Here is a 26,091-nt window from a genome sequence, read left to right on the forward strand (position 1 = left end):
TTTATCCCGCATCTTCAAATATTCTTCAGCATTGACAACAATTTCTCTAAGCCTACGTCTGTTCTATTCCTCATACGTGCTCTAGAGCTTCGCTAGGCACATCTTCAAAGACTGTGGCCACTCTTCATCAACCTACTCCAAGTAAGAACACTTCCGTTCATCCAATGGGTTTATAGCAACATAGGAAATGGGTAATATTGTAGGGGAAATGGGTAACAATTGTAGGGGAAATGGGTTTATAGCAACATAGGAAATCACCAATGCTTATATTGAAAAACAGAAGAAACATGTTAATTATGACATATCTTCTCAAAAAGATCAATGTGCAAATGAATTAATTGCTACTGGACAACAACCAAATTCTGGAACATCAGAAGCTATAATTAACTACAACAATGCTACAAGTTCTTACTCATGTACAATAAATAACAAATTAAACATTTTATGAGGAAGGTAAATATAACTGCAACAGCATAACAACAGTGTTTGGATGACAGAAAATTGATACTAACATGTGTGTAGATGCACAAATTTAGTAACATAGAACTAATAGCACTAAGGTCGTCCACTATGTATGCCTAAACTGGGGTAAAGACAACTGTTGCTACATCTCGCACCGGTGCCCTGCACTGGCGAGCCGACGCAGCAGAAAAAAAATCAGGGACCCGGACTCCAGAGCAAGTAGTTGCTCTGATGCCGAGTTCCTTCGTGCCATAAAGATTTAGTATTTTACTTCTTGGCTGCTCGGATGTGTCGACCAAAGTTGGCTGCACAAACTACTGAAGTGATGCCAAATAATTTTCTAATGGCACCTCAGATGAGATGGCAACAATTTAAGATACTAGGTACAAACTGTGACACTATCTTTGGATGCGTTTGGTTGAAGGTGTGGTATGAATGGGTTGGGACCATGATAGTGTCTGAATCACATCTAACAAATGATTTGTAACAACGAAATAGGGTTTAACCTTCTCTGCACATGCCAGAAACTTCCTCCCACTGTCCACAGATTCAAACGCAACTAGCTTCACGCATGGAGATTGATGGTGACAACGAGCAAAAAGATCTTCAGCCACCCCGCTCCATTCGTTGCCACTAATGGTCCTAGGGAGCTACAAGAGGAAGAAATGACTCAAATCGACCGCCGGGTATAAATCCTTCATTGCAAGTCATAGCCCGAGAGAGAGAAGAGAGGCATACCTGGGTGGTGAAGGAGTCGTCGCCGGAGGAGGAACCACTGGAGAGATCTTTGAAGAAGACCATGGCGACCCCGGCAGTAGGATGTGAGACGACGAGAGCGAGGAAGCGGCTATAGCTTAGGAAGGAAGGAAGGAAGGAGGAAACAGGGGAAATCTGACTTGTGGTCGGGGAGAAAAGGGGGCGGGGAGGGGGGAGGGGTAGGGGTTGTAGATATTTTGGCGGTACCCCAAAATTTTGGAAATGTGGAGGGAAACTTTGAGCGCGGTGCCGCCATACCATTCACTTTGAACGATTGTGTGCATTGCAAACGATTCTTCTGCTTTACGTGCATGGGATGAGTTTGATAATTCAAATTTTGGTGGAAATTTCCCCAGGTAAATTGCATAATTTAACATCGCTTGCTAATTTGGGCACACAAAAGAGTGTACAAGAGAGAGACCACACTTACTGAATCAAGCAATTTTAGTAATTAAATAGAGCAAGTTGACCTAAACAATGCTCTAACAAAAGACCAACATTAAAGACAAAGCCTAAGTACGCATAATTTTAACAAATCCGTCACCGCGCCGGCCTATGCATCGCCGGTGTGAGATGAGATGTCGATGACTTCTCCTGGAGACATGCCGGCGTTGGTGGACTCAACGTCCCCCCTGCTGAAGTCGACCGCGTCCTCGTCCTCGTCCTCGGTGCCGCCCTCAAGGTTGTAGTACTCGTAGTAGTGGTTACGCCAGAGCTCATGTTGGTACTCTACCACTGATTCCTCGACGGATAGACTCTTCTCTACCTCGACCTCGGGCAAGCGCAACTCCTCCTCCCGACGCTCCTTGATCTCCGCCGCTTCCTGCATCTCCCGCTCCCGCTCGGCGACCTCATGAGGAAGCAGGTGCTCCATGGCCACCGCCGCCTTTTCGGGCGTGGGTTGCATGCTGGAGTCCGAGGCGGCCTGGAATATATTGGCATGTGCATCCTCAATCTTGGTGTGGATGGCCTCGACCCGGGCCAGGGGGACATCGGCAGCTCGAGCGCTCTTGGCGTTTGCAGCCACCGTCACAGCAGTAGCTGCAGCCGTCTTGGCTGCTGCAGCTGCCCTGTCGGTTGCCGCAGACGCCCACTCGGCAGAAGCAGCCGCGCTCAATGTGGATGCGGCAACACTCTCGGCGTAGGCGGCCACACTCTCGGCGCAGACGGCGGTGCTCGGGGGGATGCGCCCATCACACGGGCCTTCACGAAGCATTTCCACTGTGTCATCTTTGCAAGAAGGGGGGGTGCGGGAATGGGGATCGGGATTCGTGGATTCGGGGGTTGTCGGCACTGGAGCAGATGAGCCGGCAAAGCTTTAGGAGGGATATTTAAATAGACCCAGATATTTTCATTGCAAACGGTTTCTAGAAAATAACTGTGTGTGATGTTGTAGATATTTTTTATTAGCTATGAAAGACGAATTTGGAGTAAAGTGGCAATGGATGGTGTTTTAAATGTATGAGAAATTTTGTAGTCCTAATACAATTGTCATGTCAAATTTTCGAAAATTTCAGGGGTCATTTGACATTTTAAGACATTTGAGTGATTTTCTAGCCATTTAATGACCATAATTGAAATTTGAACTACATGTATGTGCAATAGCTAACCATAACGGTTTGAAAACTCATATTTTGTGTACTTGTGTGCGATTTAATTCCATGTCCAGGAAATTGGAAGGAATTTTCAAACATATTGGTCTAACGGCTATTACACAAAAAAGCATGGAGTGACATGGAATTTTAATTCCAAAAAGTTAAAAAATATCAGAAACACATGAAACCTTGGTTGATGTAATGTCATGCCACAAAGATGATGTGGTAAAAAAATTGGCATGTTTAACGAAAGTTTGGACACACACCCCTCACAAACCAGAGCAACTCACCAGAAGGCTCGTGGTTCCGAGAGGGAACAATGCATGTTTGACGATGAACGGGAGATAGCTTCCTCTTACGGCCTTCAATTTTTTTCTATGTTTAATAAGCACTACTACAACTGGAATGTGAAATTTCGGAAAATTCTAGGGGTCATTCGTGGCACCCCGGTTCAGAGCGACCGGTTTAGCTTGCATTGCCAATCTAGAGATGATGTCTTCTGGAAACACACAACATCTTGGTACAGAAATCACCGCTTTATTGAAACTAGCAGAAGCATAGTGTGACATTACATCAAGTTGCGAGGCCAAGCGACGCACTCGGTGCGGCTGAACAAGATGTACATTATTTAGTGAACATAAAAGGGGCCTCGAGCATGACATCTACACGGCAGCGGGACAACGACGTAGCGGGACTCCATAGCACAGGGGCACCGATGTGGACATGGTCTAGACATGGCAGCACTCCGATCCAATTAGACTTTCCTGAAATCTGGCATAACATGCCAGGTCAGTACATTGAATGTACTTGCAAGCTGACAGCAAACAGAACCATAATGACAAACGCTATCATGACATTTAATCAAGTTAAATGCAAATCACAACATGCTACTCATGAAGTGAAACCAAACTTGTGCATCGAGTCACTCGGACTCTCTTACCAACAGGTTGCCTCGCAACCGAACAGTGCTCACGACGAATCACGAACGGAACCATACTCGGTTCAACTGGTTACCTACGTAAGCAAACAGTGATCACTCCCGGATCACAAGTGATACCACAACAGTTAGTCTCACTGACATCGTCATGATCCAACCAGTGCAATGCAAATAACTTAGTGTGCATGATTTATTTATGAAAGTTGATCCATGGTGTGACTTACTTACGAACTGGGCCCTTATCCGTGGGCGGCTATCTATAGATTATTACACTCTGCAGAGGTAGCACACTTTACCCACACCACGGAACCCATGGCCTCGCACTCGCATTCGGGTGGACCAACAACATTAGACCAGAATTCTCCCATCGCCATGACATTCCTTCGGCCACTCCGACCAACTCCCCACTAGGCTTATCCTGGGTGACCGAGCCTGCCAAAGGCAAAACAACCACCGTCGTGGCAAATAAACAGTCCCAAACAGGGACAAGGTACCATAACAATGATAGGTACACAATGTTATGTCTGCTTACCGGGCCAGGGTAACGCACGCCCATAACCTTCCCTCATTGGAGGCACCGACAAAAGGCATGACAACAGGAAGACTAACGACCTTCCCATACTAAGGCAAATGTGGTTGCACTTGTCAGCCCGATTCAGTGGCATCATTACCCAACCAACTTTATGTTCACGTTCAATTATCATTAGGTTTAACTTGAAATAAAATGCCCGAGTCACTATATGCCATGCTTATGCAACCATATATCATGCATCACATATCACTTAGGAACAATAGATCAACCTGATCATCGAAAGTTCTACTTGCACAAACTCATCTTTCAACATATCTAGTCCTTACTTACTGGTCATCTAGGTTAATCACTTTTTAGTTGGCATTTATCATACGAAACTCATCATGCATATAAGGAAAATAATACTGATGCTCATATTACCATAGTCATGACAAACTCACTTAGTTCAACTACTCAAGCTATATCTCACTAGTTCAAGAATTCATTTCTGTTAACTAATCATTTTGCTTATGACAAACTAAATAACACAAGCATTATTCATTTTTAATACTATATGCAATGAATATCACATATTCAAGTGGAAAATCATGGATATTGCAAAGACACCATGAAAATGTTGTTGTGGCTTGCCTTAGTGCAAAGGAGCTTCACACTCCTCCTGGATTCCTTCAAGACAAGCTTCACCTTCTGAAAATAAATCAAATGACAAAAAGAAAATATCAAGAACACTTCTGAAAATTACCAGAAATTCTAGGCAGCAAAGAGAAATTCTGTCTTGGTTGTGCTGCTAGGATTTTCCAGTAAGAACAGAATGCAAAAAGAATCAACTCATTTGAACTTGTAGAATAAAAGTTATAGCTAGTCAAAGTTCTGGTCAAATTTGAACTAAATTTGAATTAAAAGAAAAACCAGAGGGGGGTGACGTCGAAGGCGTAAACCGCCTGGGCGCCACCACTCATACCGCTTCGGTCGCGGCCAGAGTGGTTGACAGCGGGCCCCAGCGGTCAGGTCGAAGGGGGAGGGGAATAGAAGCAGAGGCGGGAGGCACGCGATGATGGCGCTTTCTCCGGCGAGGAGTGCCCGGCAACGAGATCTAAGAGGATAGGGTTGTAGAGGAGATCGAGGCACACCTTCCCATACCCGTAGCGTGGCTAGGGTGGCCGGACAGGGTCGGAACGAAGCTCTCCAGCGGCGGCAGCGGGCGGAGTTTGTTAGAGATGGTGGTTCCAGCGAATCAGGGCCAGTCCAGCAGCTCCAATGGCACCAGCACGCACCACTGGACCACCACGAACACGCCAGAGTGGTCAGTGGAGCTCGAGCGGCTCTAGAGAGGGAGGGGGTAGAGGACGGGGATCACCGCGAGCTCGAGGCGAGGACGGCGGCCAAAGGCCTGCCAGGCCGGGCTGTGGCTTCCTACGGTGGTGTGGAGGTGTGCCGAGTGTGTGTGCGGAGAGAAATGAGCTCGGGGGAGCTCTATTTATAGGCGAGGCCGAGGTGGGGATTGAGAGCTCGCCGGAGCTCTCTAGAGTGTCGCTCGGCGATGAATGGCGTCAGTGAGAGGGGGAGAAGACGCCGGAGATCACGCGGGGGCTATAGACGAGCTGCACGAGCACAGGAGTGCGGTACACAACGAGCACAGGGGCATGGGCGCACTGTTGCCCTGTCCGCGCCATGCCCATGCTCATTGCGGCGAGCTCCGGCATCGGCGAGCGCCAGGGTGGAGTTATGGAGGTGCAAACGAGGATGAGGGCACGGTTTGGCAAGGTGCAGTGGCCGGGGCAGTGAGCACACGTGAAACAGATACACTAGCGCACTGCAGAGCACGTCGGCCGCATGGGAACCCCCTTGGACGCTCGTAGTCACCATGTGAACTTTGGCATCAGGCTGTGCTAAGCGCAAACACCATGTATGAAAGTTAGTCCTTAGTGGTTTTGGTTGTTTTGCACGGTTGGCCGGGTCATAGGTAAACTGTGGGAGTGGCTTTCTTCCTGGCAAGTTTTTGGACAGAAACTTGTGAGCTTCACTAAGGAAAATTTAGTGAGAACTAAAGGCTGTGCTTTGGGGTTTAGCAATCTCTTAGGGGGGTAATCAAGCTCAAAGAAGACCAGCCCCAAAAGATCAAGCAAAAATATACTTGCTGTGCAAAGTGATCATCCTGTCCAGAACAGAAATGATTTCTGTACTAAAAATATTACAAAAAGTTATGCAATATTTTTGCTCAGGAAGGTGCCCTAGGGTTCAAAGAATATTTGTGAATTTATTCAGGATTTTTGGAGCAAGAAATCTAGGGGTTGCTTTGGAGCATACTTCTCTGAAGTGATTTTCAGGGAAGAAAATTAATATTTTTCTTTGATGAAAAATATTCCTTGGGATTTTGTTGGAGTTTTTCAGAGAAGGAAAGGTGAGTTAGAGGTGGATGGGTCACTTGGGTGAAAAACAAGGGTAGGCCCAAGTGTTCAAGTCCATTTGAATTGATTCAAAACTCCAAATCCAAAGCAAATGCAAATGAAAGTCCGGAGAAAGAGAGAAGGCAAATCTAGGCTGTCACAATCCTCCCCCACTTAAGATGAATCTCATCCTCGAGATTCGGTTGCTTGGGAAAACAGTTCTGGGTAGGTTGTCTTTAAAAATTCTTCTCTTTTCCAGGTTGTTTCTTCTTCGGTGTGATGCTCCCACTTGACCTTTTAAAATTTGATCGCTTTGCTGTGTGTGACCCTTTCTGCCTCATCCAAGATTCTAAATGGTCTCTCCTCATAAGTTAAATCTTTGGCAAGCTCAATTTCTGACATATCAGTCCTCTTCTTGGGTGGTGAAATACACCTGCTCAGCTATGATACATGGAATACATTGTGGACTTCCGACAATTCTGGTGGCAATTCCAACTGATAAGCAACTGTGCCAACTCGTGTCATGACCGGGAACGGACCAATATATCTTGGTGCCAATTTGCCTCGGGTCTGAAATCTCTTGACTCCCTTCATGGGTGTGACTGGGAGATACACATGTTCACCGGTTTCAAAACTGACTTGCCAATGTCTGTCGTTACTTAGCCAGTTGTAGTCTATCTCGAATTTCCTTGACTTGTTTCTCTGCCTCTAATATCAGACCAGTACCGAAGATATGGCTGTCTCTGGTTTGGAACCAATTGAATGGACTGCGGCACTTACGGCCGTATAAAGCTTCAACGCATGACATTTTCAGACTGGTTTGAAAACTGTTATTGTATGAGAATTCCGCATATGGCAGACAATCTTCCCATTTGGGCCCATGGGCTAAGGCACATGCTCGAAGCATATCTTCAAGGATTTGATTTACCCGCTCAGTCTAACCGTTTATCTGTGGATGATAGGCGATGCTATATTTGAGTGCGGTCCCCAAAGCTTGATGGAGTCGGGACCAGAATGCGGATGTAAACAATGAACCTCGGTCCAAAGTGATTGTTTTTGGCACTCCATGAAAACTGACAATCCGGGATACATATAATTGTGCAAGTTGCTCAGCGCAAAAGGTGGCGCGGATGGGAATAAAGTGAGCCACTTTAGTCAACATGTCCACTATGACCCATATAGCATCATTGCCTTGGTGAGTCCTGGGTAGACGAGTGATAAAGTCCATGCAAACATCGTCCCATTTCCATTGCCAGATGGGTAGAGGTTGGAGAAGTCTGGCGGGTTTTTGGCGTTCCGAATTTACTTTGTTGCAGATGTCACAACAAGCGACAAAATAGGCAATGTCCCTTTTCATTCCATCCCACCAAAATATTTGTCGAAGGTCTTCGTACATTTTAGTGCCGCCTGGGTGTATTGAATATGACGATTCATGTGCTTCTACCAAAATTGTCTTCCTCAAATCTGCTTGCTCAGGTACGCATATCCTTCCTCGGAACCTGAGTGTACCCAGTGTGTCCCTTGAGAAATCCTGAGTCTTGCCTTTGTGTAGACGTTTGAGATATACTTGCAGAATCTTGTCGTCAGCCTGTGCTATGTGAATCTCCTCTTCTAGAGTAGGAGTTACCTCCAAAATATTCGCAAGACTGGCATTTATAATTACCAAGTTGAGCTGAGCGATCTCTTGCTGGAGTTCTGGAGGCAAAGACTCCATCATGGCATTTAAGTTGGCAGGCTTGCAACTGAGGGCATCAACAACCACATTGGCTTTTCCCGGATGGTAATTTATTTCCAGATCATAGTATTTGACCAATGATACGTCTCCATCATATCTACTTTTCCAAACACTTTTGCCCTTGTTTTGGACTCTAACTTGCATGATTTGAATGGAACTAACCCGGACTGACGCTGTTTTCAACAGAATTGCCATGGTGTTATTTTTGTGCAGAAATAAAAGTTCTCGGAATGACCTGAAAATCAACGGAGAATATTTTTGGAATATATAAAAAATACTTGTGAAAGAATCAAGGCCAGGGGCCCACACCCTGCCCACGAGGGTGGGGGGCGTGCCTACCCCCTGGGAACGCCCCTGCCTCGTGGGCCCCCTGGTGCTCCACCGACCTCAACTCCAACTCTATATATTCACGTTCGGGGAGAAACAAAATTAGAGAGAAGGATCCATCGCATTTTACGATACGGAGCCGCCGCCAAGCCCTAATCTCTCTCGGGAGGGCCGATCTAGAGTCCGTTCAGGGCTCCCGAGAGGGGAATCCGTCGCCATTGTCATCATCAACCTTTCTCCATCACCAATTTCATGATGCTCCCGGCCGTGCGTGAGTAATTCCATCGTAGGCTTGCTGGACGGTGATGGGTTGGATGAGACTTATCATGTAATCGAGTTTCTTTTGTTAGGGTTTGATCCCTAGTATCCATGATGTTCTGAGATTGATGTTGCTATGACTTTGCTATGCTTAATGCTTGTCACTAGGGCCTGAGTGCCATGATTTTAGATCTGAATCTATTATGTTTTCATGAATATATGTGAGTTCTTGATCCTATCTTGCAAGTCTATAGTCACCTATTATGTGTTATGATCTATTAACCCCGATGTGACAATAATCAGGATACTTACCGGTAATGACCGTAGTTTGAGGAGTTCATGTATTCACTAAGTGTTAATGCTTTGGTCCGATACTCTATTGAAAGGAGACCTTAATATCCCTTAGTTTCCAATAGGACCCCGCTGCCACGGGAGGGTAGGATAAAAGATGCCATGCAAGTTCTTTTCCATAAGCACGTATGACTATATTCAGAATACATGCCTACATTACATTGATGAACTGGAGCTAGTTCTGTGTCACTCTATGTTATAACTATTGCATGAGGAATTGCATCCGACATAATTATCCATCATTGATCCATTGCCTACGAGCTTTTCACATATTGATCTTTGCTTAGTTACTTTTCCGTTGCCACTGTTACAATCACTACAAAACCAATACTGTTACTTTTGCCACCATTACCGTTACTTCCATATTACTTTGCTACTAAATACTTTGCTGCAGATATTAAGTTTTCCAAGTGTGGTTGAATTGACAACTCAGCCACTAATACTTGAGAATATTCTTTGGCTCCCCTTGTGTAGAATCAATAAATTTGGGTTGAATACTCTACCCTCGAAAACTGTTATGATCCCCTATAATTGTGGGTTATCAACCAACTCGATCCATCTTCGTTGTCGAAGGTTTAAGTCTGGCTGGGTGAATATATATTTGAGACTCTTGTGGCCGGTAAATATTTGACATCTCATTCCAATGAGGTAACGTATCCAAATCTTTAGAGAGTGCACAACAGCGGCCAGTTCCAAATCATGTGTAGGATAGTTTCCTTCATGAGGTCATAGCTGGCGAGATGCATAAGCTACCACCTTGCCGTCTTGCATAAGTATGCACCCAATGCCCTTTATGGATGCGTCACAATACACATCGAAGCTGCGGTAAATGACTGGGAGAGCCAGTACTGGTGTTGATGTCAATCTGGTTTTTAGCTTGTTAAAGCTCTGCTCGCAATCCTCGGTCCATTCAAACTTCTTGTCTTTCTTGAGGAGTTCTGTCATTGGCTTGACAATTTTGGAGAATCCTTCGATGAACCAACGATAATACTCGGCTAATCCAAGAAAACTCTGGACTTCGGATACCGTCGTCGGTGCTGCCCAATCAAGCATATCTTTCACTTTGCTAGGATCCACTGCTATATCTTCTGCTGAAAGAACATGCCCTAGAAATCCGACTTGTTTGAGCCAAAACTCACACTTGCTGAATTTTGCATACAGCTGATGGTCACGGAGTCTCTGTAAGACTGCTCAGAGGTGTTCCGTTTGTTCTTCGTCACTTTTAGAGTATATGATAATATCATAAACGAAAACCACCACAAACTTATCCAAGAATTCCATGAACACCTTATTCATCATATGCATGAAAAAGGCAGGGGCATTTGTAAGCCCGAAGGACATCACCGTATATTCATAGAGACCGTAATGGGTGGTCTTAGGAATATCTTCCTTCTTGATCTTCAGTTGATGATATCCGGTCCCTAAATCAATCTTGGAAAATACTTTTGCACCACTGAGCTGATCGAACAAGTCATCAATCCTTGGTAGCAGGTATTTGTTGTTGATTGTGCCATCGTTCAACTGACGGTAGTCAACACACATTGTGAGACCACCGTCTTTATTGTCTACAAATATTGCAGGTGATCCCCATGGTGACGAGCTTGGGCGGATATATCCTTTCTGCAGCATCTCATCCAACTACTTTAATTCCACGAGTTTGGAAGTAGGCATTCGATAATACTTTTTGTACAACGGTGCAGTCCCAGGTACAAGATCAATTGCAAACTCAAGCTCTCAGTCTGGGGGCATTCTGGGTAATTCCTCAGGGAATACATTGGGAAATTCACTGACCACATGAATCAGATCCAATTCTTCAGCTACTGCATTGAAGACCATCTCCCTTTTGGGCATACCTTTGCGGGCATAAAATTTTATGGCTTGCCCTTCCTGATTTGTCAGGGTGACTTCTCGGGTCGCACAATTTATGCATACTTGATATTGAGTCAACCAGTTCATTCCCAAAATAATATCCAACTTGGCAGACTCGATGACTATCAAAACGGTTGGAAAGCGGACCCCCTTACTATCAATTTCAAAATTTTGGCAGACCAAATTGCTTTCGAGCACAGATCCCGAGGACTGAACCATCATACTTTTTCCAAAAGCAAGCAAGGAAATTTGTTTCGGGCAACGAAACTCCAAGAAACAAAAGAGTGGGAAGCCCCAGAGTCAAATAAAATTATTGCGGGTATGCTATTAACAGAAAACATACCAATGACGACTTCGGGGTTTTCCTGAGCCTCATCTCTGGAGAGATGATGAACTTAACCTTGGACGATCTTCTGGGTATGATATGGCCCCATGTGATCGACTTGCGGCCAGAATGGGGCATTTGACTTCTTGGGACACTGCCTGGCATAATGTCCGGTCTGTTCACAATTAAAGCAGGCGTTGTTGCACTGACGCTCCTCGTGTACTAGACTGGTCACGACATTCTTGACTTCAGTAGTGGTCTTGTTCACATTCTGTTGCCAATTGGGTTTGTACTGCACTTGAGTCTATTGCCAGGTATGGGCCTTCTGTATGGGTTGTCCGTCCTTTTTCGTCTCAAATTTACGCTTGTGGTCATTGTTTGCCGGTTGGTTGTCTTGCACAGGCTTGTACTCTCTTTCTGCGACGAGGGCCTTGTTTACCAGAGACTGAAATCTGGAAAATCGAGCATGCAAAGAGCACTCCTGAGGTGTTGATTTAATCCTCTAAGGAACCTGTCAATCTTCCTTTCTTCCGTGGCCACATCATAAAGGGAATAACGGGCCAGATGGTTAAACTTGTGTAAATATTCACTTACTGACAGACTTCCTTGAGTGAGACCAAGAAATTCGCGTTGCTTGACCTTCATGATACCAGCTGGAATATGATGATACCAGCTGGAATATGATGATACCAGCTGGAATATGATACTTGAGAAATTGGTCCTTGAAATTAGTCCACGTAATTTCTTCTCCCGCGGGCCATAGAGCTTTAGCATTATCCCACCATATAGCAGCGGCTCCTTCAAGATAGTGGGTAGCGAACGGAACCTTGTCAACTTCTTTAGTGCAAGCAATTTCATGTTTATTCTCAATGGTTCGTAACCAATCATCTGCTTCCAAAGGGTCAACCACTTGACTGAAATTGGGAGGCTTAGTCCTTTGAAAATCTCACAGCTTGGAGTGATGGCCATTTTGATTCCCATTTTGCCCAACCATAGCTTGCACACTTTTTAACAGCTCAATCAGATCACTGTTCCTTCATTCCTCAAACATGTGCATAATTTGTTCAATGGAGGGTGGATTTGGCGGTGGAGGCGATGGCTGTAGATACGGCTCGAGGGAGTGTCCTGCCTATCTTGCTGAGCTATGAACAGGGACATCCTCACAAGCCTGTGCGCTGCTGCCTCCCCACGTCATCCTACTGTTTATTTTTTCCAATAAGAGCAACCGCGGTGAGCAACATCCAAACATGGGAAGAAAAGACAGTGACAAACCCGAAAGAGCGAAATGAACGAACCAAGAAATATAGCAATCGAATAAAAAGTTCCAACATAATTATACATAAACTCATACATGAAAGATAGACATCATGACTAGTGTGACTACTTGCATACATGCAACGATACACCATGGCTCATACAACTACATCTGTGCATCACATGAACACTGCGGATACTCAGACGCTCCAGGACTCTGTCGGTGCTACAGGATCCTCTCCTGAGTCAGACCCAGATCCTGAACTAACAATGCCAACCGAGAGCTCTGGGTTAAAGGATACACGACGATGCTGCTTCAAGGGCTCTCCCTCATGGGTAGGCGCGGGATGAGAAGGGATCATGGGAGCTGCGGGGGTAGCAAGAAGAGACGCCCACTCAGCAGGAGCACTGTGTGGGTTCACTGTCGAGGTGCCCGAGCTACTCGGGGGAGTAACCGGAGAAATAGGCGAGCTAGAACTAGGCATAATATAAGGAGTAAATCCCATAGAAGGTGGAGTAGGGTAGGATCTAGCGGCGGCTAAAGCAGAACGAGCATGATTCAGCTCTGGAGCCAACTCGTGAATCAGAAGATAACTAGCAGTGATATGTCGAGAAAGGAGGCTAGTGTCAATATCAGACACCAGATCAATGGAAGGAAAGCGAACACGACCATCATCGTGCAAAGATGGGTAAAAGCGAAAACCTAGGTGGTTCTGCATCCGAGCCTCAGCATAGCGTAACTCAACAAGAATCTTGAATGCAGCATACTAGATGGCCTGAGCGGCGGTGGATGCATAACCGCTCCGAGAGGAACGAGTGTAAGAACCCGCGGACGAACTGGTGCGCAGAGTAACCATGGCGTGATAATCATACACGGAGTCGGCTAGACGCTCCCGGTACACCCGATATGCTAGGTCATCATCGTGAGGGTATAGTCGACGCCACATGCTACGAAGGAGATGCGGAGAAGTGTAGGGCATCAGCTGCAACTGGCATGGATACAACACCGGAGCCATCTACACTCACAACCATTAACCGGTTATAAATAACAATAAGTCTAATGCATGCAATGCAGCATCCAGATGCAAATACTAACGGCACTCAATTAGCAAACTAACTAACGTTTAGTTCGCGTGTCAGGGTCTAGCATGTCCTACAGTCAGCGCGGCTCTGATACCAAGCGTTGCGGCACCCCGGCTCAGAGCGACTGGTTTACCTTGCATTGTGAACCCAGAGATCATGTCTTCTGGCAACACTCAACATCTTGGTACAACAATCGCCGCTTTATTGAAACTAGCGAAAGCATAGTGTGACATTACATCAAGTTGTGAGGCCAAGCGGCACACTCGATGTGGCTGAACAATATGTTCATTATTTAGTGAACATAAAAGGGGCCTCGAGCACAACATCTACACGGTAGCGGAATAACAATGTAGCGGGACTCCATAGCACACGGACACTTATGTGGACACGGTCTAGACATGGCAGCACTCTGATCAAGTTAGACTTTCCTGATATTTGGCATAACACGCCACATCAATACATTGAATGTACTTGCAATCTCACAGCAAACAAAACCATAATGACAAACAATATCATGCCATTTAATCAAGTCAAATGCAAACAACAACATGCTACTCATGCAGTGAAACCAAACTTGTGCATCGAGTCACTCGGACTCTCTTACCAACAGGTTGCCACGCAACTGAACAGTGCTCACGATAAATCATGAACGGAACCATACTTGGTTCAACTGGTTACCTCGTAACCAAACTGTGATCACTCCCGGATCACAAGTGATACCACAATAGTCAGTCTCACTGACATCATCATGATCCAACAAGTGCAATGCAAATAACTTAGTGTGCAAGATTTATTTATGAAAGTTGATCCATGGTGTGACTTACTTACAAACTGGGCCCTTATCCGCGGGCGCGGCTATCGATAGATTATTACACTCCACAGAGGTAGCGTACTTTACCCACACCACAGAACCCATGGCCTCGCATTCCCATTCGGGTGGACCAACAACATTTCGACAGAATTCTTTGACACTCTTTCGGCCACTCCGACCAACTCCCCACTGGGCTTAGTCCTGGGTGACCGAGCCTACCAAAGCTAAAACAACCACCATCGTGGCAAATACACAGTCCCAAACGGGGACAAGGTACCATAAGAACAACAGGTCCACAAGGTTATGTCTGCTTACCGGGCCAGGGTAACGCACGCCCATAACCTTCCCTCGTTGGAGGCACCGACAAAAGGCATGACAATAGGACGACTAACGACCTTCCCATACTAAGGCAAATGTGGTTGCACTTGTCAGCCCGATTCAGTGGCACCATGACCCGACCAACTTTATGTTCAAGTTCAATTATCATCAGGTTTAACTTGAAATAAAATGCTCGTGTCACTATATGCCATGCTTATGCAACCATATATCATGCATCACATATCACTTTGGAAAATTCGATCAACCTCATTCAAAGTTCTACTTGCACAAACTCATCTTTCAACATTTCTGGTCCTTACTTACTGGTCATCTAGATTAATCACTTTTTAGTTGGCATTTATCATACGAAACTCATCATGCATATAAGGAATATAATACCGATGCTCATATTACCATAGTCACGACAAGCTCACTTAGTTCAACTACTCAAGCTATATCTCACTAGTTCAAGCATTCATTTCTGTTAACTAACCATTTTGATCATGACAAACTAAATAACACAAGCATTATTCATTTTTAACACTATATGCAATGAATATCATATATTCAAGTGGAAAATCATGGATATTGCAAAGACACCATGAAAATGTTGTTGTGGCTTGCCTTAGTGCATAGGAGCTTCACACTCCTCCTGGATGTCTTCAAGACAAGCTTCACCTTCTGAAAATAAAACAAATGACAAAAATAAAATATCAAGAACACTTCTGAAAATTACCAGAAATTCTAGGAAGCAAAGAAAAATGCCATCTTGGTTGTGTTGCTAGGATTTTCCAGTAAGAATAGAATGCAAAAAGAATCAACTCATTTGGACTTGTAGAATAAAAGTTATAGCTAGTCAAACTTCTGGTCAAATTTGAACTAAATTTGAATTAAAAGAAAAACCAGAGGGGGGTGACGTCGAAGGCGTAAACCACCTGGGCGCCACCACTCATACCGCTTCGGCCGCGGCCTGAGTGGCTGATAGCAGGCCCCAGCGGTCAGGTCAGAGGGGGAGGGTAAGAGAAGCAGAGGTGGGCGGCGCGGCGACAACACTTTCTCCGGCGAGGAGTGCCCGACGACGAGATCTAAGATGATAGGGTTGTAGAGGAGATCAAGGCGCACCTGCCCTTACCCGTAACATGGCTAGGGGTGGCTGGACAGGGTCGAAATAGAGCTCTCCAGCGGAGGTAGCGGGCGGAGCTCGTCGGAGGTGGTGGTTCCGGCGAAGCAGGGCCAGTTCAGTAGCACCAACACGCACCAATGGACCACCATGAACACACCGGACTGGTCAGTGGAGCTCGAGCGGCTCTAGAGAGGGAGGGTGAGAGGACGGGGATCGCCGACGAGCTCGGGGCGGGGCCGACGGCCAAAGGCCTGCCCAGACGGGCTGTGGCTTCCTACGGTGGTGTGGAGGTGTGCTGAGTGTGTGTGAGGAGAGAAACGAGCTCGGGGGAGCTCTATTTATAGGCGAGGCCGAGGCGGGGATCGAGAGCTCGCCGGAGCTCTCTAGAGTGTTGCCCAGCGACGAATAGAGTTAGTGAGATGGGGAGAAGACGTCGGAGATCATGCGGGGGATATAGACGAGCTGCGACGAGCACAGGAGCACGGTACACGACAAGCATAGGGGCACAAGCGCACTATTTCCTTGGCCTTGCCATGCCCGTGCTCGCTGCGGCGAGCTCCAGCGTTGGCGAGCACTAGGGTGGAGTTATGGAGGTGCAAACGAGGATAGGGGCACGGTTTGGCAAGGTGTGGTGGACGGGGCAATGAGCACGCGCGAAACAGAGATGCTGGTGCACTGTAGAGCGCGTCGGCCGCATGCCAAGCCCCTTGGATGCTCGTGGTCACGGCATGAACTTTGGCATCAGGATGAGCTAAGCACGAACACCATGTCTGGCAGTTAGTCCTTAGTGGTTTTGGTTGTTTTGCATGGTTGGCTGGGTCACAGTTGAACTGTGGGAGTGGCTCTTCCTGGCGAGTTTCTGGACAAAAACTTGTGAGCTAAAAATTTAGTGAGAACTAAAGGTTGTGCTTTGGGGTTTAGCAATCTCTTAGGAGGGTAATCGAGCTCAGAAAAGATCAGCCCCAAAAGATCAAGCAAAAATATACTTGTTGCGCAAAGTGATCATTATGTCCAAAACAGAAATGATTTTCTGTAGCAAAAATATTACAAAAAGTTATGCAATATTTTTGCTCAAGAAGGTGCCCTAGGGTTCAAAGAATATTTGTGAATTTATTCAGGATTTTTGGAGCAAGAAATCTAGGGGCTGCTTTGGAGCATAGTTATCTGAAGTGATTTTCAGGGAAGAAAATGAACATTTTTCTTTGAAGAAAAATATTCCTTAGGCTTTTTGTAGTTTTTCAGACAAGGAAGGTGAGTTAGAGGTGGATGGGTCACTTGGGTGAAAATCAAGGGTAGGCCCAAGTGTTCAAGTCCATTTGAATTGATTCAGAACTCCAAATCCAAAGCAAATGCAAATGAAAGTTCGGAGAAAGAGAGAAGGCAAATCTAGTCTGTCACATCATTTGACCTTTTAAAGACATTTAAGTGATTCTCTATCCATTTAATGACCGTAATTCAAATTTGAACTACATCTACATGCAATGGCTAACCATAACGATTTGAAAAATCATATTTGTGTACTTGTTTGCGAGTTAATTCCATGTGCAGTAAATTAGAAGGAATTTTCAAACATATTTGTCTCATGACATGGACACATGCATATGTATGCATGGAGTGACATGAAATTTTAATTCCAAAAAGATAAAAAAATGATCAGAAACACATGAAACCTTGGTTGGTGTAATGTCATGCCACCAAGATGATGTGGTAAATTTTTTGGCAAGTTTGACGAAAATTTGGACACACACCCCAAACAAAACGGAGCAACTCACTAGAAGGTTCGTGGTTCCGAGAGGGAACAATGCATGTTTGATGACGAACGGGAGATAACTTCCTCTTACAGCCTTCAATTTTTTTCTACATTTAACATGCACTAGTGCAACTATCATGTGAAAATTTGGAAAATTCGAGGGGTCATTTGAACTTTTAAAGACATTTAAGTGATTTTCTAGCCATTTGATGACCGTAATTCAAATTTGAACTACATCTACATGCAACGGCTAACCATAACGGTTTGAAAAATCATTTTTGTGTACTTGTGTGCGACTTAATTCCATGTGCAGTAAATTAGAAGGAATTTTGAAACATATTTGTCTCAAGACATGGACAGGTCCATATGTATGCATCGAGTGACATGGCATTTTAATTCCAAAAAATAAGAAAATGATCAGAAACACATGAAACCTTGGTTGATGTAATGTCATGCCACCAAGATGATGTGGTAAAGAATTTGGCATGTTTGACGAAAGTTTGGCCACACACCCCTCACAAACCGGAGCAACGCACTAGAAGGCTCGTGGTTCTGAGAGGGAACAATGCATGTTTGACGATGAACATGAGATAGCTTCGTCTTACGGCCTTCAATTTTTTTCTACGTTTAACGTGCACTACTACAACTGTCATGTGAAAATTTGGAAAATTCGAGAGGTATTTGACCTTTTAAAGACGTTTAAGTGATTTTCTAGTCATTTAATGACCGTAATTCAAATTTGAACTACATCCACATGCAACAGCTAACCATAACAGTTTGAAAAATCACATTTGTGTACTTGTGTGCGAGTTAGTTCCATGTGCAGTAAATTAGAAGGAATTTTCAAACATATTTGTCTCACGACATGGACACATGCATATGTATGCAAGGAGTGACATGGCATTTTAATTCCAAAAAAAATAAAAATGATCATAAACACATGAAACCTTGGTTGCCATAATGTCATGCCACCAAGATGATGTGATAAAAAAATTGGAATGTTTGACGAAGGTTTGGACACACACCCCTCACAAACCGGAGCAACTCACTAGAAGGCTCGTGGTTTCGAGAGGGAACAATGCATGTTTGACAACGAACATGAGATAGCTTCCTCTTATGGCCTTCAATTTTTTCTACGTTTAACGTGCACTACTACAATTGTCATGTGAAATTTTGGAAAATTCTTGGGGTCATTTGACCTTTAAAAGATATTTAAGTGATTTTCTAGTCATTTAATGAACATAATTCAAATTTTAACGACATCTACATGCAACCTCTAACCATAACAGTTTGAAAAATCATATTTGTGTACTTGTGTGCGAGTTAGTTCCATGTGCAGTAAATTAGAAGGAATTTTCAAACATATTTGTCTCACGACATGGACACATGCATATGTATGCATGGAGTGACATGGCATTTTAATTCCAAAAAAATTACAAAAGGATCAGAAATATATGAAACCTTGGTTGATGTAATGTCATGCCACCAAGATGATGTGGTAAAAAAATTGGCATGTTTGACAAAAGTTTGGACACACAACCCTCACAAACCGGAGCAACTCACTAGAAGGCTCGTGGTTCCGAGAGGGAACAATGCATGTTTGGCGATGAACAGGAGATAGCTTCCTCTTACGGCCTTCAATTTTTTCTACGTTTAACATGCAATACTACAACTATCATGTGAAAATTTGGAAAATTCTAGGGGTCTTTTGACCTTTTAAAGACGTTTAAGTGATTTTCTAGTCATTTAATGACTGTAATTCTAATTTGAACTACATCTACATGCAACGGCTAACCATAACAGTTTGAAAACTCATATTTGTGTACTTGTGTGCGAGTTAATTCCATGTGAAGTAAATTAGAAGGAATTTTCAAACATATTTGTCTCACGACATGGACACATGCATATGTATGCATGGAGTGACATGTTCCAAAAAATTAAAAAATGATCAGAAAAACATGAAACCTTGGTTGCTGTGATGTCATGCCACTAAGATGATATTGTAAATTGTTTAGCATGTTTGAAAAAAGTTTGGACACACACCCCTCACAAACCGGAGCAACTCACTAGAAGGCTCGTTGTTCCGAGAGGGAACAATGCATGTTTGACGACGAACGGGGGATAGCTTCCTGTTACGGCCTTCAATTTTTTTCTACGTATAACATACACTACTACAACTGTCATGTGAAAATTTGGAAATTCTAGAGGTCATTTGACCTTTCAAAGACATTTAAGTGTTTTTCTAGCCATTTAATGGCCGTAATTCAAATTTTAACTACATCTACATGCAACACCTAACCATAACGGTATGAAAGATCATATTAGTGTACTTGTGTGCGAGTTTATTCCATGTGCAGTAAATTAGAAGAAATTTTCAAACATATTTGCCTCATGACATGGACACATGCATATGTATGCATGGAGTGACATGGCATTTTGATTCCAAAAAATTAAAAAATGATCAGAAACACATGAAACCTTGGTTGATGTAATGTCATGCCACCAAGATGATGTGGTAAAATTTTGGGCATGTTTGACGAAATTCTGTACACACACACCTCACCAGCCGGAGCAACTCACTAGATTGTAGTGATACACATATTCATAATATTGAAGGCAAAAGATGCAAAGTTAATAATGATAGTGCAACTTATTTGTGGCACTGCCATTTAGGTCATATTGGTGTAAAGCGCATGAAGAAACTTAATGCTGATGGGCTTTTGGAATCACTTGATACTTGCGAACCATGCCTCATGGGCAAGATGACTAAGACTCTGTTCTTCGGAACAATGGAGCAAGCAGCTGACTTGTTGGAAATAATACATACTGATGTATGTGGTCCAATGAGTGTTGAGGCTCGCGGCGGGTATCATTATTTTCTGACCTTCACAGATGATTTGAGCAGATATGGGTATATCTACTTAATGAAACATAAGTCTGAAACATTTAAAAAGTTCAAAGAATTTCAGAGTGAAGTGGAAAATCATCGTAACAAGAAAATAAAGTTTCGACGATCTGATCGTGGAGGAGAATATTTGAGTTATAGGTTTGGTCTTCATTTGAAACAATGTGGAATAGTTCGCAACTCACGCCACCTGGAACACCACAGTGTAATGGTTTGTCCGAATGTCGTAACCGTACTTTATTAGATATGGTGCGATCTATGATGTCTCTTACCGATTTATTGCTATCGTTTTGGGGTTATGCTTTAGAGACGGCTGCATTCACGTTAAATAGGGCACCATCTAAATCCGTTGAGACGACACCATATGAACTGTGGTTTGGCAAGAAACCTAAGCTATCGTTTCTTAAAGTTTAGGGCTGCTATGCTTATGTGAAAAAGCTTCAACCTGATAAGCTCGAACCCAAATTGGAGAAATGTGTCTTCATAGGATACCCAAAGGAAACTATTGGGTACACCTTCTATCACAGATCCGAAGGCAAGATATTCGTTGCTAAGAATGGATCCTTTCTAGAGAAGGAGTTTCTCTCGAAAGAAGTGAGTGGGAGGAAAGTAGAACTTGATGAGGTAATTGTCCCTTCTCCCGAATTGGAAAGTAGTTCATCACAAAAATCAGTTCCAGTGATTCCTACACCAATCAGTGAGGAAGCTAATGATGATGATCATGAAACTTCATATCAAGTTGCTACCGAACCTCGTAGGTCAACCAGAGTACGATCCACACCAGAGTGGTACGGTAATCTTGTTCTAGAAGTCATGTTACTTCACCATGATGAACCTACGAACTAGGAGGAAGCGATGATGAGCCCAGATTCGGCGAAATGGCTTGAGGCCATGAAATCTTAGATGGGTTCCATGTATGAGAACAAAGTGTGGACTTTGGTTGACTTGCCCGATGATCGGCAAGCCATAGAGAATAAATGGATCTTCAACAAGAAGACCGACACTGACGGTAATGTTGCTGTCTACAAAGCTCGACTTGTTGCGAAAGGTTTTCAACAAGTTCAAGGAGTTGACTATGATGAGACCTTCTCACCATAGTGATGCTTAAGTCTGTCCGAATCATGTTAGCAATTGCTGCATTTTATGATTATGAAATTTGGCAAATGGATGTCAAAACTGTATTCCTTAATGGATATTTTAAAGAAGAGTTGTATATGATGCAACCAGAAGGTTTTGTTGATCCTAAAGGTACTAACAAAGTGTGCAAGCTACAACGATCCATTTATGGACTAGTGCAAGCCTCTCGGAGTTGGAATATATGCTTTGATAGTGTGATCAAAGCATATGGTTTTATACAGACTTTTGGAGAAGTCTGTATTTACAAGAAAGTGAGTGGGAGCTCTGTAGCATTTCTAATATTATATGTGGATGACATATTGTTGATTGGAAATGATACATTATTTCTAGATAGCATAAAGGGATAGTTGAATAATAATTTTTCAATGAAAGACCTCGGTGAAGATGCTTATATATTGGGCATCAAGATCTATAGAGATAGAACAATACGCTTAATTGGACTTTCACAAAGCACATACCTTGATAAAGTTTTGAAGAAGTTCAAAATGGATCTGTTAAAGAAAGGGTTCTTGCTTGTGTTACAAGGTGTGAAGTTGAGTCAGACTCAATGCCCGCCACTGCAGAAGATAGAGAGAAAATGAAAGTCATTCCCTATGCCTCAGCCATAGGTTCTATCATGTATGCAATGTTATGTACCAGACCTGATGTGAGCCTTGCTATAAGTATAGCAGGGAGGTACCAAAGTAATCCGGGCGTGGATCACCGGACAGCGGTCAAGAACATCCTGAAATACCTGAAAAGACTAAGGATATGTTTCTCGTTTATGGAGGTGACAAAGAGCTTGTCATAAATGGTTACGTAGATGCAAGCTTTGACACTGATCCGGATGACTCAAAGTCGCAAACCGGATACATATTTATATTGAATGGTGGAGCTATAAGTTGGTGCATTTCCAAGCAGAGCGTCGTGACGGGATCTACGTGTGAAGCGGAGTACATAGCTGCTTCAGATGCAGCAAATGAAGGAGTCTGGATGAAGGAGTTCATATCCGGTCTAGGTGTAATACCTAGTGTATCGGTGTAACACCCCAGATGTAACTTTCCATATTTTTAACTCCAACTCTTGCCATTTCCGGCTATGCGATATGATATTTCCTTCGTGGTTGGGCTTTTGTCTTTCGTTTTGCATTTTGTTCATGTCATGCATTTAATCTCATGTCATCTTGTGCATCTCATTTGCATTACTGTTCGTCTCATGTATCCGGTCATTTTCCCTGTTGTCCCTTTCGCAATCCGACACTCCCACATGCACCCATTGCACCCTCGAATCTTGTTTCATGAGCGGGAGAAAAACGTTCTCATAATGGGTCGAGACATGTCGAGTACATCACCGGTAGTCCGCCTGTCAAATTCCGTTCCATTTGGAGGTTGTTTGAAGCCCCAACAGTTAACCGGGTAACCGTAAAAGCCTCTCTCTCTCTTTGCAGCCCAGCACCCCTCCAAGTCAACCCACTAACCCATCTAAACCCCCTCCATTTTCTCCATCATTGGATCACGATTGTGTGGGTGAAAACCGCACCTCATTTGGACACTCCTAGCTCCCCCTACCTATAAATATGCATCCCCCTTCCAAATTTCGTCCAAAACCCTAGCTCCACCTCTCCCCGCGCCGCCGGACATGTCTGGGCGACGCCGGACGCGTCCTCCACCGCCTCCGCACCACTCCCGTGCCGCCAAGTGGCATCGCCGCCACCCATCACCGATGCGGCCCGCTCGTCCTCCATCTGGCCCCCTCCGCCCATCGCCGCGCGCCTCCCCGAACCCTAGCCCCGCCCGCTCGCGGCCGGATCCCATATGCACCGCCGCTCGACGCCTCTCTCCCCCACGTCGGAACCCTTCGCCGGCCGCCGCCCTTCACCGCCCAGGCCGGAGCTCTCCTCGCCGCCCGTGCGCGCCCACGGCCGCGTCACGCCGCCTCTCCCCTCCGACGCCAAATCCGACCGGCCCTCGCCGATGACCTCCTCCTCAACCCCAAGTCCGGAGACCCCCGCAGCTCCGGCTCCGCCTCCTCGTCTTCTTTGGCAATGACTCCGGCCATCCTCGAAAACCGTGCAAACCCTAGATCTGAGATCTGAGAGGGGTATATTTTTGCGAAGTCCCGAAATTTTCAACATTATGTGCCCCTGTTCATCATGCCATATCTCCATGCTCATAAATCCGTTTTGCATGCATGATATATCAAAATGTTCGTCTCATGATATATCAAAATGTTAGTGTGATTTGCATTAATGTTACTCTCCATATTGATGCCTTAATCCTCGTTGCAAAAGTGCTATATGATGTTGTCTGCTGGAATTTATCATAACTTGATGATTTGTCATTTTCATTACATTTTGTCATTTATCATAACTTCATTTCATTATATTGGTGTTTTATGAGCTCCATCATGCCATCTTTACAGAGGTGCAAACCTTGTATTTTGTGATCTATGTGGTGACTATCACAAGCATGCAAAGTACGCTATGTGATGTTGCTGATTTCAGACACTTAGTAATTTTGCTAAGTCATTTCCTGTTACATTATGATGCTATGTTGTCTTGTTGCTACCAATAGACCATGCCCATTTTGAGGTAGTTCAGTAAGAGTGTATTAATAGGCTATATTTTTCTATCCACTCATGCCTCTAGTTGTATTAATGGAGTACTCTAGCTTGTCATTTCCATGCTCTACTTTTGCTAAATTTTGTTCCTGGCAGATTGTTAACATGAAGTTCAATTTTGCCATGGGTGTTGCTAGTGATACATGCACCCTATGAACTTTCTCTTGCCATGTTTAGCTTATTGAATATGTCTACTTACTGGTGGTTACCTTGTGATGCCATGAAATGCTTTGTGGTGAGTGGCATGAGCTTGCAAAGTTGTTATCATGAATCTATTCCTGCCATTCTCTGTTTTTCTACTAAGTCCGAAACTAATCATATCATTTGCCATGTTTGCATTGAAGCTACCATCTTATCCATGCATTTTTGGCTAAAGTTAAGTAAGGGAGTTTTGTTCTATGTCTTTAGTACTAGCATGCCATGCCTTTGTTTGCCATGATATGTTCCTGTAGCATGTTGTTTGCTAGCTCTAAACATTGCTACCTGATGTTGTTTTGACATGTTTAGTATTTTCTCTAAGTCTGTGAAGCTGATATCATTTACATTTTTGCCATGCTATTTTAGGCTTGTTATAGTGAGTTCTAGCAGGAGCTCAGTGTTCATGATTTGTAGAGCTTCATGTGTAATTTAATGCCATGTGCTTTGTTGCTATGTTGGAGTGCTGTAGCATAGTTTCCTCTTGCGTCCTAAGTGCTATGATGCTATTAAGCGCATATTTGCATCCTTGTTTTGCTTGTCTTTTGCAAACCGTGCATCCATTTCCGGTGATCCTTATGTCGATTTCAACCGAAATCACCTCATCTTTCTAGCGGCATACTTGGTTTGCCAAGTTGATGCCTTGATCATCTTTTCCCTTCTGGAGTACCCATATGCATTGCACATCATAACTTGCATCCCGTTCCATGTCTTGCATCATGTTGCTTGTGCATTGCGCCTGATTGATTGTTGTTCCATTTCTTGTGTTCTTTCTTTGGGTAGAGCCATGAGACGAGTACGTAAACGAGGAACCGGTTGAGTACGCTAATGAGGAGCAAGCTTTCAACAACTCTGAGAACTTTGCAAGCAAGATGACCATTACCCTCGACATCACTTCTATCTTTGCTTGCTAGTTTTTTGTTCTATCACTATGTCGCGCTACCTACCACTTGTTTATCATGCCTCCCATATTGCCATGTCAAGCCTCTAACCCACCTTCCTAGCAAATCGTTGTTTGGCTATGTTACCGCTTTTGCTCAGCCCCTCTTATAGCGTTGCTGGTTGCAGGTGCCTTGCAGGTTGTTCCATGTTGGAACATGGTTATGTTGGGATATCACAATATCTCTTATCTTAATTAATGCATCTATATACTTGGCAAAGGGTTGAAGGCTTGGCCTTTTGCTTGGTGTTTTGTTCCACTCTTGCCGCCTTAGTTTGTGTCATACCGGTGTTATGTTCCTTGATTTTGCATTCCTTACGCGGTTGGGGTTATGGGACCTCCATGACAGTTCGCTTTGAATAAAACTCCTCTAGCAAGGCCCAACCTTGGTTTTAACATTTTCCTAACAATCTAAACTTTTCCCTAGGGAGTTGCAAACCCAA

The sequence above is a fragment of the Triticum dicoccoides genome, chromosome 6A (assembly GCF_002162155.2).
Source record: "Triticum dicoccoides isolate Atlit2015 ecotype Zavitan chromosome 6A, WEW_v2.0, whole genome shotgun sequence".
NCBI lineage: Eukaryota > Viridiplantae > Streptophyta > Magnoliopsida > Poales > Poaceae > Triticum > Triticum dicoccoides.